This window comes from Epinephelus moara, chromosome 12 (assembly GCF_006386435.1).
Source record: "Epinephelus moara isolate mb chromosome 12, YSFRI_EMoa_1.0, whole genome shotgun sequence".
NCBI classification, from domain to species: Eukaryota; Metazoa; Chordata; class Actinopteri; order Perciformes; family Serranidae; genus Epinephelus; species Epinephelus moara.
The window spans coordinates 586,278-596,798 of record NC_065517.1 but is presented as its reverse complement, the minus strand read 5'-3'; positions in this window follow the sequence as shown (position 1 = coordinate 596,798).

Here is a 10,521-nt window from a genome sequence, read left to right as displayed (position 1 = left end):
CATTTAAAGATGGCGCCCCCAGTGCGGACGCCTGTTACAGCAGCTCCTGCTCACCGCTGAGCTTTTTTTCAATTTCTTTTCATTTAACTTTCTTATTTGGAGTTTTAGTTAGCTAGCTAGCACTTATGTTCTGTTTTGTTTTGTTATGGAGACGAAGACCGCTCTCTTTATAGCGGTCTTACTCCCATTTTGCTATGGATACGATCGTGTGCAGGGACCCGGCGCCCAGCTGTGCCTCCATTGTTTACACCCGGGACCAGCTGTTCGCATCACATCGCGATGCGGGCCGAGGAGAGGCACGACATTCCCGGCGAGCTGCGGAGAAGGAGACGGGGATGTCTCGCCGGAGTGCAGCGCCGACAACAGAGGAGACAGTACAAACCCGTCCTCCTGTCCGTCGTCATGGGGAACGTAAGATCGCTCCCCAACAAGATGGACGAGCTGTCGGCACTGACTCGCCATCAGAGGGAGTACTGGCAGAGCAGCGTGCTTGTGTTTACCGAGACATGGCTGAATGCAGAAGTACCGGACACGATCGCCACGCTGGACGGATTCCAGCTCATCAGGCACGACAGGACAGCGGACAGCGGTAAGAGGAAAGGAGGGGGGGCTGGCTGTGTTTGTGAATGATAGATGGTGTAACTCTGGGCACATCACTATCAAGGAACAGCATTGCTGCAGGGACATTGAGCTGCTGGCTGTTGGTATGAGACAATATTATCTACCCAGGGAGTTTTCTCATGTCATTATGGTAGCAGTGTATGTGCCCCCCGTCTGCGAAGGCTGAGTCTGCTTGTGACATTCTCCACTCTGTTACAAGTGGGCTGCAAACACAGCACCCTCAGGCCCTTCTTCTGATCTCTGGGGACCTCAACCACGCCTGTCCATCCACCACCCTGCCCACCTTCATCCATTATGTTTCCTGCCACACCAGAGACAATAAAACACTGGATTTATTTTATGCCAACACCAAGGAGGCATACCACTCATCCCCCCTGCCCCCCCTGGGAAGAGCTGATCACTACCTGGTTCATCTTCTGCCTGTCTACAGACCTCTGGTGCAGAGAGAACCAGCAACCACCCGCACTGTGAAAAGATGATCTGAGGAGGCCAAGGAGGCCCTGAAAGACTGCTTCGAGACCACTGTGTGGGATGTACTCAGTGATTACCATGGAGAGGACACTGACAGTATGACATCATGCATTACGGACTACATAAACTTCTGTGTGGAAAACACTGTACCCACCAGGACTGTACGCTGCTTCTCCAACATCAAACCCTGGATTACTCCAGAGTTAAAAACTCTCCTGAAGAAGAAGCGGAGAGCTTTTAACTCTGGACATAAGGAGGAGCTGAAGGCCGTGCAGAAGGAGCTACGGAGAAACATCAGGCAGGGAAAGGAAGGATATAAAAAAGAAGATGGAGGAACAGCTGCAGCAGAGCGACGTCAGCGGAGTCTGGAGAGGTCTGAAAACCATCTCAGGACACAAACAACCAGACTCCCAGGCCAGAGGTGACCAGAAGTGGGTGAATGATCTGAATCAGCTCTTCAATAGATTTGATCAGTCTGCCCCTCCACTGGCCCAGACATCACGGCTGCAACCCCCCTTATCCTCACCTTCACCTTAACCCCCACCTACACTCCTGGCACACAGCTTTGACACCTCCCCCACCCCTGCTCCCCCGGACATCCTGCGTGGTACCTGTGCCCAAGACTCCGCACTCCAAGGACTTCAGCAGCTTCAGACTGGTGGCATTAACATTGTACCTCATGAAGACTCTGGAGCGCCTGGTCCTGTCTCGTCTCCGTCCCGCAGTAGGCCCTTCAATGGCCCTCTTTCCCACCTGGAGAAGCCCGGAAGCTCTGTGAGAATCATGTTCTTTGACTTCTCCAGCGCTTTCAACACCATACAGCCTGCACTTCTGAGGGACAAACTGGAGCACATAGGGGTGGCTAATCACCTCACATCCTGGATCCTGGACTACCTCACGGACCGGCCGCAGTATGTCAGGACCCAGGATTGTGTATCGGACTTGGTTGTCTGCAGTACGGGGGCCCCGCAGGGGACGGTGCTGGCACCGTTCCTCTTCACCCTCTACACTGCAGACTTTTCATACCACACCCCCACCTGTCATCTGCAGAAGTTCTCTGACGACTCTGCCATAGTCGGCCTCATCACAGATGGGGACGACAGGGAGTACAGAGAACTGAACCAGGACTTTGTGGACTGGTGCCTGAGGAACCACCTTCAGATCAACGCGGGGAAAACCAAAGAGCTGATGGTGTATTTCCGCAGGCGCAGACTCCTCCCTCCAACACCGGTGAACATCCAGGGAAAGGACATTGAGATGGTGACATCTTATAAGTACCTGGGTGTTCATCTTAACAATAAACTGGACTGGACTAATCACATAACAGCCCTATACAAGAAAGGCCAAAGCAGACTCTACCTGCTGAGGCGGCTCAGGTCTTTTGGAGTGCAGGGGGCGCTCCTGAAGACCTTCTTTGACACTGTGGTGGCATCAGCCATCTTTTACGGAGTAGTCTGCTGGGGCAGCAACGTCTCGGCTGCAGATAGGAAGAGACTGGACAAGCTGATCAAGAAGGCCAGCTCTGTCCTGGGATGCTCTCTGGACTCTGTGCAGGTGGTGGGAGAAAGGAGGATGACAGCCAAGCTGTCATCTCTGAGGACTAATGACCCATCCTCCCATCCTCTGCAGGAGGAGATGAAAGCTCTGGAGAGCTCCTTCAGCGATAGACTGATTCACCCAAAGTGTGTGAAGGAACACTATCGCAGGTCCTTCCTGCCTGCTGCTGTCAGGCTACATAACCAGCACTGCTCACAGTAGACTGCACCATGGACACTTCACTGACACTATAGACACTTTATGGACACCACAGCTGTCTGCTGTTCTGCCCATACAATCACTTGCACTAGATGTGCTCCCTTTATCCACTGGTCATTTTCATTCACTGCTGCTCTCTATTATTATCCACTTCCTATTATTATTATTATTATTATTGTTATTGTTATTGTTATTTATCGCCATCTCTTGTATTTTTGTACTTATTTGTATGCCTAGTTATTTAAGTTTTTTAAGTTTAAATTTGAAATCTTTAATCTGACTCTTTCTCCTTGACTGCTGTAACACTGGAATTTCTCAATTATGGGATTAGAGGTGTATCTTATCTTATCTTAATCTAAGAATATCTGACGTACTCCAGTCATTTTGACAGTGAGAATAAGAAAAATAAGGATAAGGATTTCTTTTAAATTGCATTTGAATGGCAGATTGACATATTACCACCTCATAAAGTAGCTTTAATTTGCCAAATCTCAACTATACAGCTTATGGAACAGAATTCTTTTTAGTTTTATGCAACAGCTACATGGACCTATTTTGTCATGTAGATATGAAGACTAAGGGGCTCAGATCAATTAGCATTGGAGGTGTTTTGTTTTGTTTTTCCCCCCAAACATTAAAGCAAAAAAGAAAAAGAAAAAAAAGTGATGTACTATGTTGCATAGTACATCACTTTTTTTGTACTATGTTGCATAGTACATCACTTTTTTTTCTTTTTCCTTTTTGCTTTAGATCTGGTTGTTTTCCTTTAATTATCAATATGTAGGCTAATGTTACAAAACTGTACAAAACACACCAGTTTCCATGTTTTCATTTCATTATGAATGTCATTTATATTTATTTTAGACTTAAAGCTGCAGTAGGTAGAAAGCCTGAAAACGGTTGATTTTTGAGTCTCATCTGAGTTAGGTTTCGTTCGTGTCCACCTCGAGCCCCTCCTACCAGACGAGCACGCGAGTATTTTATCCTACTTGGTTCTATTGCTCCCGCCACCACGCAGCAGCCTGCCCCATCCCTCCCTCGCGGCCCCGCACATATATCCCCGAGGCTCGGCTCTCCCTCTCCACGCAGCAGCCCTCCCCATCCCTCCCTCGCGGACCCGCACATACTCCCGAGCCTCGGCTCTCCCTCACAGCGCAGCAGCCCACCCCGCACATACCCCGAGGCTCGGCTCTCCCTCTCCGTGGAGAGCCCTTGGGTCCGCAAGGGAGGGATGGCAAGTGCTGAGTTAAGATAAAAATCTAAGGTCTGTAAAATATTCTACAAATATAGACACCTGTAGTGAAATCTATAATGTTGCTCTAATGTTGCTGTGAAATCAATGGAGTATATGTGCTGCTGGGTCTTTGTGGTGATCACATTCGGGTGCTCCTTGATACTTCAAGTGTATTGTGCTTATTCCATCCTGTGAAGGGCACATTGCATAGGTCGAATATGCTCTCAGTTAAAAGAAAAAAAGGCAAACTGTCATGTTTGTTCAAATTATAAAGCTTTTTTAATGACAAAATTCTAACTATTGGAGGTAAAATTCATGACCTCTTGTCCTCACAGAGTACCAATTTGCCTTCATACACAAGTGTAAAGGCCCTGACACACCAAGCCGACCGTCGGCCGTCGACCAAAGTCAGGCCGTCGGTGAGCGTCTGTCGGCTTGGTTTCTGCGGTGTGTCCCGCCCCGCTGGCACTTCGGCATCGGCGGCTTTTCAGGCGATTGAGCATGTTGAATCGGTGGTGGAGCTCGACGGTGAGAGAGATCACTCTGATTGGCTGTTCAGGTTTTATTTCCTCGCCCCTGTAGCGAGTGAATCTGCCTGTTGTGAAACCGGAGCTTACCGGTGCTTCCTCCTCAGGCTCCACAGCATAGACCCGCTGCTGTTTCCCACTTTAACCTGAATAACAAACCGGAGCTAGCTGGAAGCGGCAAGCAGAGCGATAGCCGCAGCATGACCGGAGGGAAGCACAGCCAGTTAGCCTCCACTAGCCTTCAAGCAAGCCCCAACCGGAGCTAGCTGGGAGTGGCTAGCGGAGCATTAGCTGCAGCATGACTGGAGGGAAGCACAGCCAGTTAGCCTCCGCTGGTCTTTGAGCTAGCCCCGGCTCTCGGTTTTGATCCAACCAGAGCACTGGGCCCTGGTTTGTTATTCAGGTTAACGTGGGAAGAAGCAGTGGGTTTATCGGGCAGCTGAGTGAAGTGGATCCTACGGAGGAAACACCAGGACCATCTGAATGTAATAGTCCATGGAGGTGCTGCGGTGCTCAGCTGCACAGATAGAAAACTCCTGGGCTATCAGGATGTACCACTCTCTCACTCAGCTCTCTCTCATGCAGGTGCAGAACGTACGTGCTACTTGGCCATCAGATGTAGTCCGTGTAGTGTGTTCAAATGCAACTGACACAGGGAGATGTGAGGCGACACAGACGACTCAACAGTTGGCTTTCGTCGCCGCTAGTTCTTTGATGTCAGTTTGGTGTGTCCGCACCTTAAGACTTGGTATGTATTTGGATTGCTACTCCCCAACTACTCTTCAACAATTGACCTCAATGATTTCTTAGACCCCGTCCTAATTAGGCTAATTAAGGAAGTCTTACCTTTAGTTAACACTCACATATTAGACATGAACAATATATCTCTATTAACAGGCTATGTACCACAGTCTTTTAAGGTAGCTGTAATTAAACCTCTTCTAAAAAAGCCCACCCTGGATTCAGGGGTGTTAGCCAACTGTAGACCAATATCTAATTTTCCCTTTCTTTCAAAAATCCTTGAAAAAGTAGACGCAGACCAGCTGTGTGACTTTCTCCACAATAATAATTTATTTGAGGAATTTCAGTCAGGATTTAGAGTGCATCATAGCACAGAGACAGCACTTGTAAAAATAACAAATGATCTTCTGATTTCCTCAGACAAAGGACTCGTCTCTGTACTTGTTTTATCAGATCTCAGTGCTGCATTTGACACAACTGACCATCAAATTCTGCTACAGAGACTGGAATATTTAATTGGCCTTAAAGGTTCTGCGCTAAGCTGATTTAAATCTTATTTATCTGATTGATTTCAGTTTGTTCACTTTTATGATGAACCATCTTTACATACTAAAGTTTGTTTTGGAGTTCCACAAGGTTCTGTGCTCGGACCAATTCTATTCACTTTATATATGCTTCCTTTAGGTAACATCATTAGAAATCACTTTGTTAATTTTCCATTGTTATGTGGATGATACACAGTTGTATTTATCGATGGTCTGGGTATCATCGGATAATTCGTAATTCATTCGTAATTCAAAAAACAAAAACAGTAAATCTGTTATTTGATTCAAAACAAAACAACAAGAGTACCCAAGAAAAATGTTTTTGGTGTCAGAATCAAATAACGAAAAACCAATCTACCCAGCCCGTTTTTGGTTTTTGCCGATTCGTTTTACCGTTATTCCTTTTTGGATTGAATATTGAACAGGTCTGCGGACATTCAGCCAATTCATTTCTGCATTTGAAACCAAAAACGGTAGTCACATGGTTTTTTCCTTTTTTCATTTTAAACCAAAAACGAAAAACGAAATCACATGATATATTCCTTTTTTGTTTCCAAAGGAAAAACCAGAAAACCAATTTTGATTTTTGCAAATTCCTTTTTTCATTTCTCATTTGGGACAGACAGTAGCACAGTGGGCAGACAGGAAGCGGAAGTGAAGTGTAAAAACGTCAAAATAAAATCCTAGAGGGTAGAATCATATATATATATATATATATATATATATATATATATATATGATATTTATGGGTAGAATGGCCATTCTTTTAAAAATGTAACACCCAACATTATGCAAGCACATAATCTAATAAAATAAATAAATAGGCCTACATATGCTATGCATATGAAATATATTTTATCCAAAAAATGTGTAATATATTATTTAGTTGCGTAGTGTGAATTAATAGCCTAATTAATTACATATGTGGAAATAGCCTGTGTCGTCCTTTGTTAACCATTTCACATACAGATGTTACTCATTTCAATGCCGCAGCCACAGTGAAGGGGGTGAAATAATTGATCCAGGAGTAGCTGCAGTGCGCAACAACAACCAGCAGATGGCACATGTGAGCAGTTGAGATGCAGCGTCCAACTGAAACTGTTTGAGAATTAGCAGTAGGCTACTGTTATATTTTCTGCCAGACCTGTACAGTATACTAACTCGTTACACAGTCTTAATTTCATAAAGGACATTTATACTATGATATTTCCACAAAGGTCAGTGTTAGGTCCCCTATTATCCTAATGATCTCAGTGTCATGATGTAGAACTGCAAATGTATGTGTGACATATAGGGTATTTATGTGTATCCGCCCGCTAAATTGTGACATTATTTTATGCATATGATATCGATTTTGTATCTTTACAGATACTATACAGATGCCCCCCATTCAATATAAAGCATAACTGATTTGAGTAAAGGGACGAGAGTTGGCAGTTACACCTAGAGTAGCCTAAAGCTACTGAAGACCAGCAAAATGTTTTCATTTATTCTTTCAGGTGGGTAAATGTCACCTAAGCACCTTCAGATTTTATCAGTATTGTACCCTGAATAGATAATTTGTTTATATAGTTTGTATTGTGCTTCATGATATTGTTTGAGGGAACTGTAACGTAAGGTAACTGCATACGAGTGGATGCAACCATTACTAATGCTAGCCTGGTTCCTCAGGGATTTAAGCTGTTATTACTTTCATTTTGACAATCTAACCTGTGACAGCGCATTAGCTAATGTTGTAAGGACTGTAACTGTTGGTAGCAGTTGTTGATTTTGTTAAAATATGTTGAAATGTAATTTTATGGGTTATTGTTTGTCGGACGATTGAGCTGGGACAGTGTACAATTTTTAACATAAAAGATGCACAGCACCAGAATTAGCTCAAAGCTAATTTACATCCGCAGTCCCCCATCAAAACATACAACAGCACAACAACAAACAATAGGCTACAAAGCAAAAAACACACAACACACCGTACAAAATACAAAATTACACACATATACACACATGAGGCGGGAGCATTGTTAGTTCAGTTTTATCTATGGAAGCCCATTTTCACCAGTAATGGAAAAAAATCGCCATTCCTAATCAAAAATGTGAGATAAAAAATCATAATTATGAATGTAGCCTAGTTTTCTAATTAATTTGTGGCATGTTGTCTTGTAAGGTGTGTGGCATCCCAGTGGCTGCAGATGGGACAGAGGATGAGATGATTCACTGTTTCAAGGCAGGACAACTAGTACACTGTGGTGTAGTCAATAGTAAATATTGGTGATTTACAAAAACACCAAAAACTATTTTTACTGTTAAAGTAAAGTTTGTTACTGTAAATAATACAGTACTTTATTTGTAATACTAGAAAAAAAATTTTTTTACTGTAAAGACAAGTTTACATAAATATTTCTGCTGTTTCAATTTAAAAAAAATACAGTATTTGTATTTTCAAATTTGGCTGTGATTTTTTTTTTCTTTTATTAAAAGCCTCCTTCAAACAGTAGCCTGCCCCTATTTGTAGCCTGGTCCCAAATTATTTTTTTTGTTAACTGTGGCCCCGGCTACTATTTGAGGAAATCTGTATGTATGTAACATACAGTCACTGGCCACTTTGTGTACACCTGTCTAATCTAACGCAATCCAGTAGAACGACTATACCATGATTTTTTCCCTGAAGCTTATACATTTTCGGTTATTGTTGACATCGTCTAGAAAGTGGTGATTCTACTTCATTTATTATTGAGGTCATAGTGAATGGTGGTGGTGTACTGGGGTGGCCTCCTAATTTTGTCTAATTGAGGGGGACAAATATTAGGAACACTTTTAAATATATTGCACTCCAGTACACCAACACCACCCACTACGACCTCAGTAATAAAGTAGAATAATCACCTTGCTGACAAAAGCTGAAAAAGTAAAAGCTTTGTAAACGTACAATGTGTGACAGAGCTGTTGTATTGGATTGTATTAGATTGCACAGGTGTACCTAATAAAGTGGCCAGTAAGCCCCACATTTACACCACCAATCCATACTTGCTCTGGGTCTCCCCGCAGCCCCTGGTTGCTCGGCAGCCTCAGCCCCTGAGACCATGCTGATCAAAAGTTATTAAAAGCTTTTCTCTATGTCAAGGGGTGTGGCGGCTATGACGCCGCCCTCGCCACCAAATATGTGGCTTTTTGATGGCTTCAGCGACCTCATATCCTCACGAAATTGATACACAGGTCAAGAATGGCGAGCTCTTACATCTGATAGGGCCTCTATAGTCCCCCTTGAAATTTTCAAGAAACCCTCCCCATAGGAATTTTCTTGGAGTACGAAGATGAAACGTCACACCACGTCAGGGTTAAGTTACTCTGAGTTTTAATAGTGATTCAGTGATGCGTGCTGCTGGCCCCCCGCGGTAGCGCAGGAGAGCGAGGGCCCGGTCACAGCTGCTTGCAGCTTTAATTATTTTTTTTCTTTGTCGAAAAGGATCGCATTTTTCACTGCCTGAACATATCCCAAAACTCACCAAACTTGGAATATAAGTCACACCTGGCGAAAAATGTTATAATCTATTGTCGTCCTGAATTTCCACCACTAGGTGGTGGTATTATTAAGGAAAGTGTGTTTTGGCTCATAACTCCCATATACTTTGTCGCACATTCAAAAACCTCATATCCACACGTTCAGTGAATTGTGCTGAATCTTGTGATATAGGCCACGCCCATTTCCACCTCCCTTTTTTTCCCGCAAATTTGCAAAATTTTTCGAACTCCTCCCAGGCAATTTCACCGATTGGCATGAAACTTTGCACACAGCATCTATAGACCCTCCCAACAAAAAGTTATCAAAAGAATTTTGATATTCCAAACAATACTCAATTTATTAAATAACAACTGCAAATTTTGTTCTAAACAGGAAGTGCTGCATATCTCCACATTGGTGTATCCGAATGACATGAAACTCAGGCTACTACTTCCCCATGAGCTCCTGAGGCTCTGTGCAAAATTTTGAGTGATGACCACAAGGTGGCGCTCTTTAAATTGAAGTATTTTATATCTCCACATCGCTTGGGCGGATTAACACGAAACTTGGTATAATTATTGTCAGTGCCCTCCTGAGGATATCTGATGAAGGACAATAGTTCAGAAAACCTTGAACTATTGGGCATGTATTCAGCTTCTACTTTTTGGAAAAATACATACGTGGGTGGGGTGCCTACCTGTATGCTGGAAATGTAAGTAAGAGATAACGTTTATTTTTCATTTATTACAGCTGACAAGACATCTAGGTGCAGGCCCCCCGATGGCAGCATGCCCCGACGCGCGTGGACTGCGAGGGCCCGTTCATGGCTGCTTGCAGCTTTAATTAGGGCCCGAGCGACGACAAAGTCGTCCGAGGACCCTATTGAAATCTTGCTGTTTATTATTATTATTATTCTTGCGACATTTCATGTCCCAATTTCGGCCCTTTCCCAAATTTGAAAATGCTTCTAACTTTCCACATTCATCCGGCCACATCTGAAATTCGATATTTTTGGGCGGTTGCACATGGTCGGCGCGAAATGCCGAAATAGCGCCCCCTACAAATTTTCAAAATACCCTCCCCATTGGGGTTAGTTTGTCGTAGGCAAACGAAATTTGGTACACACAT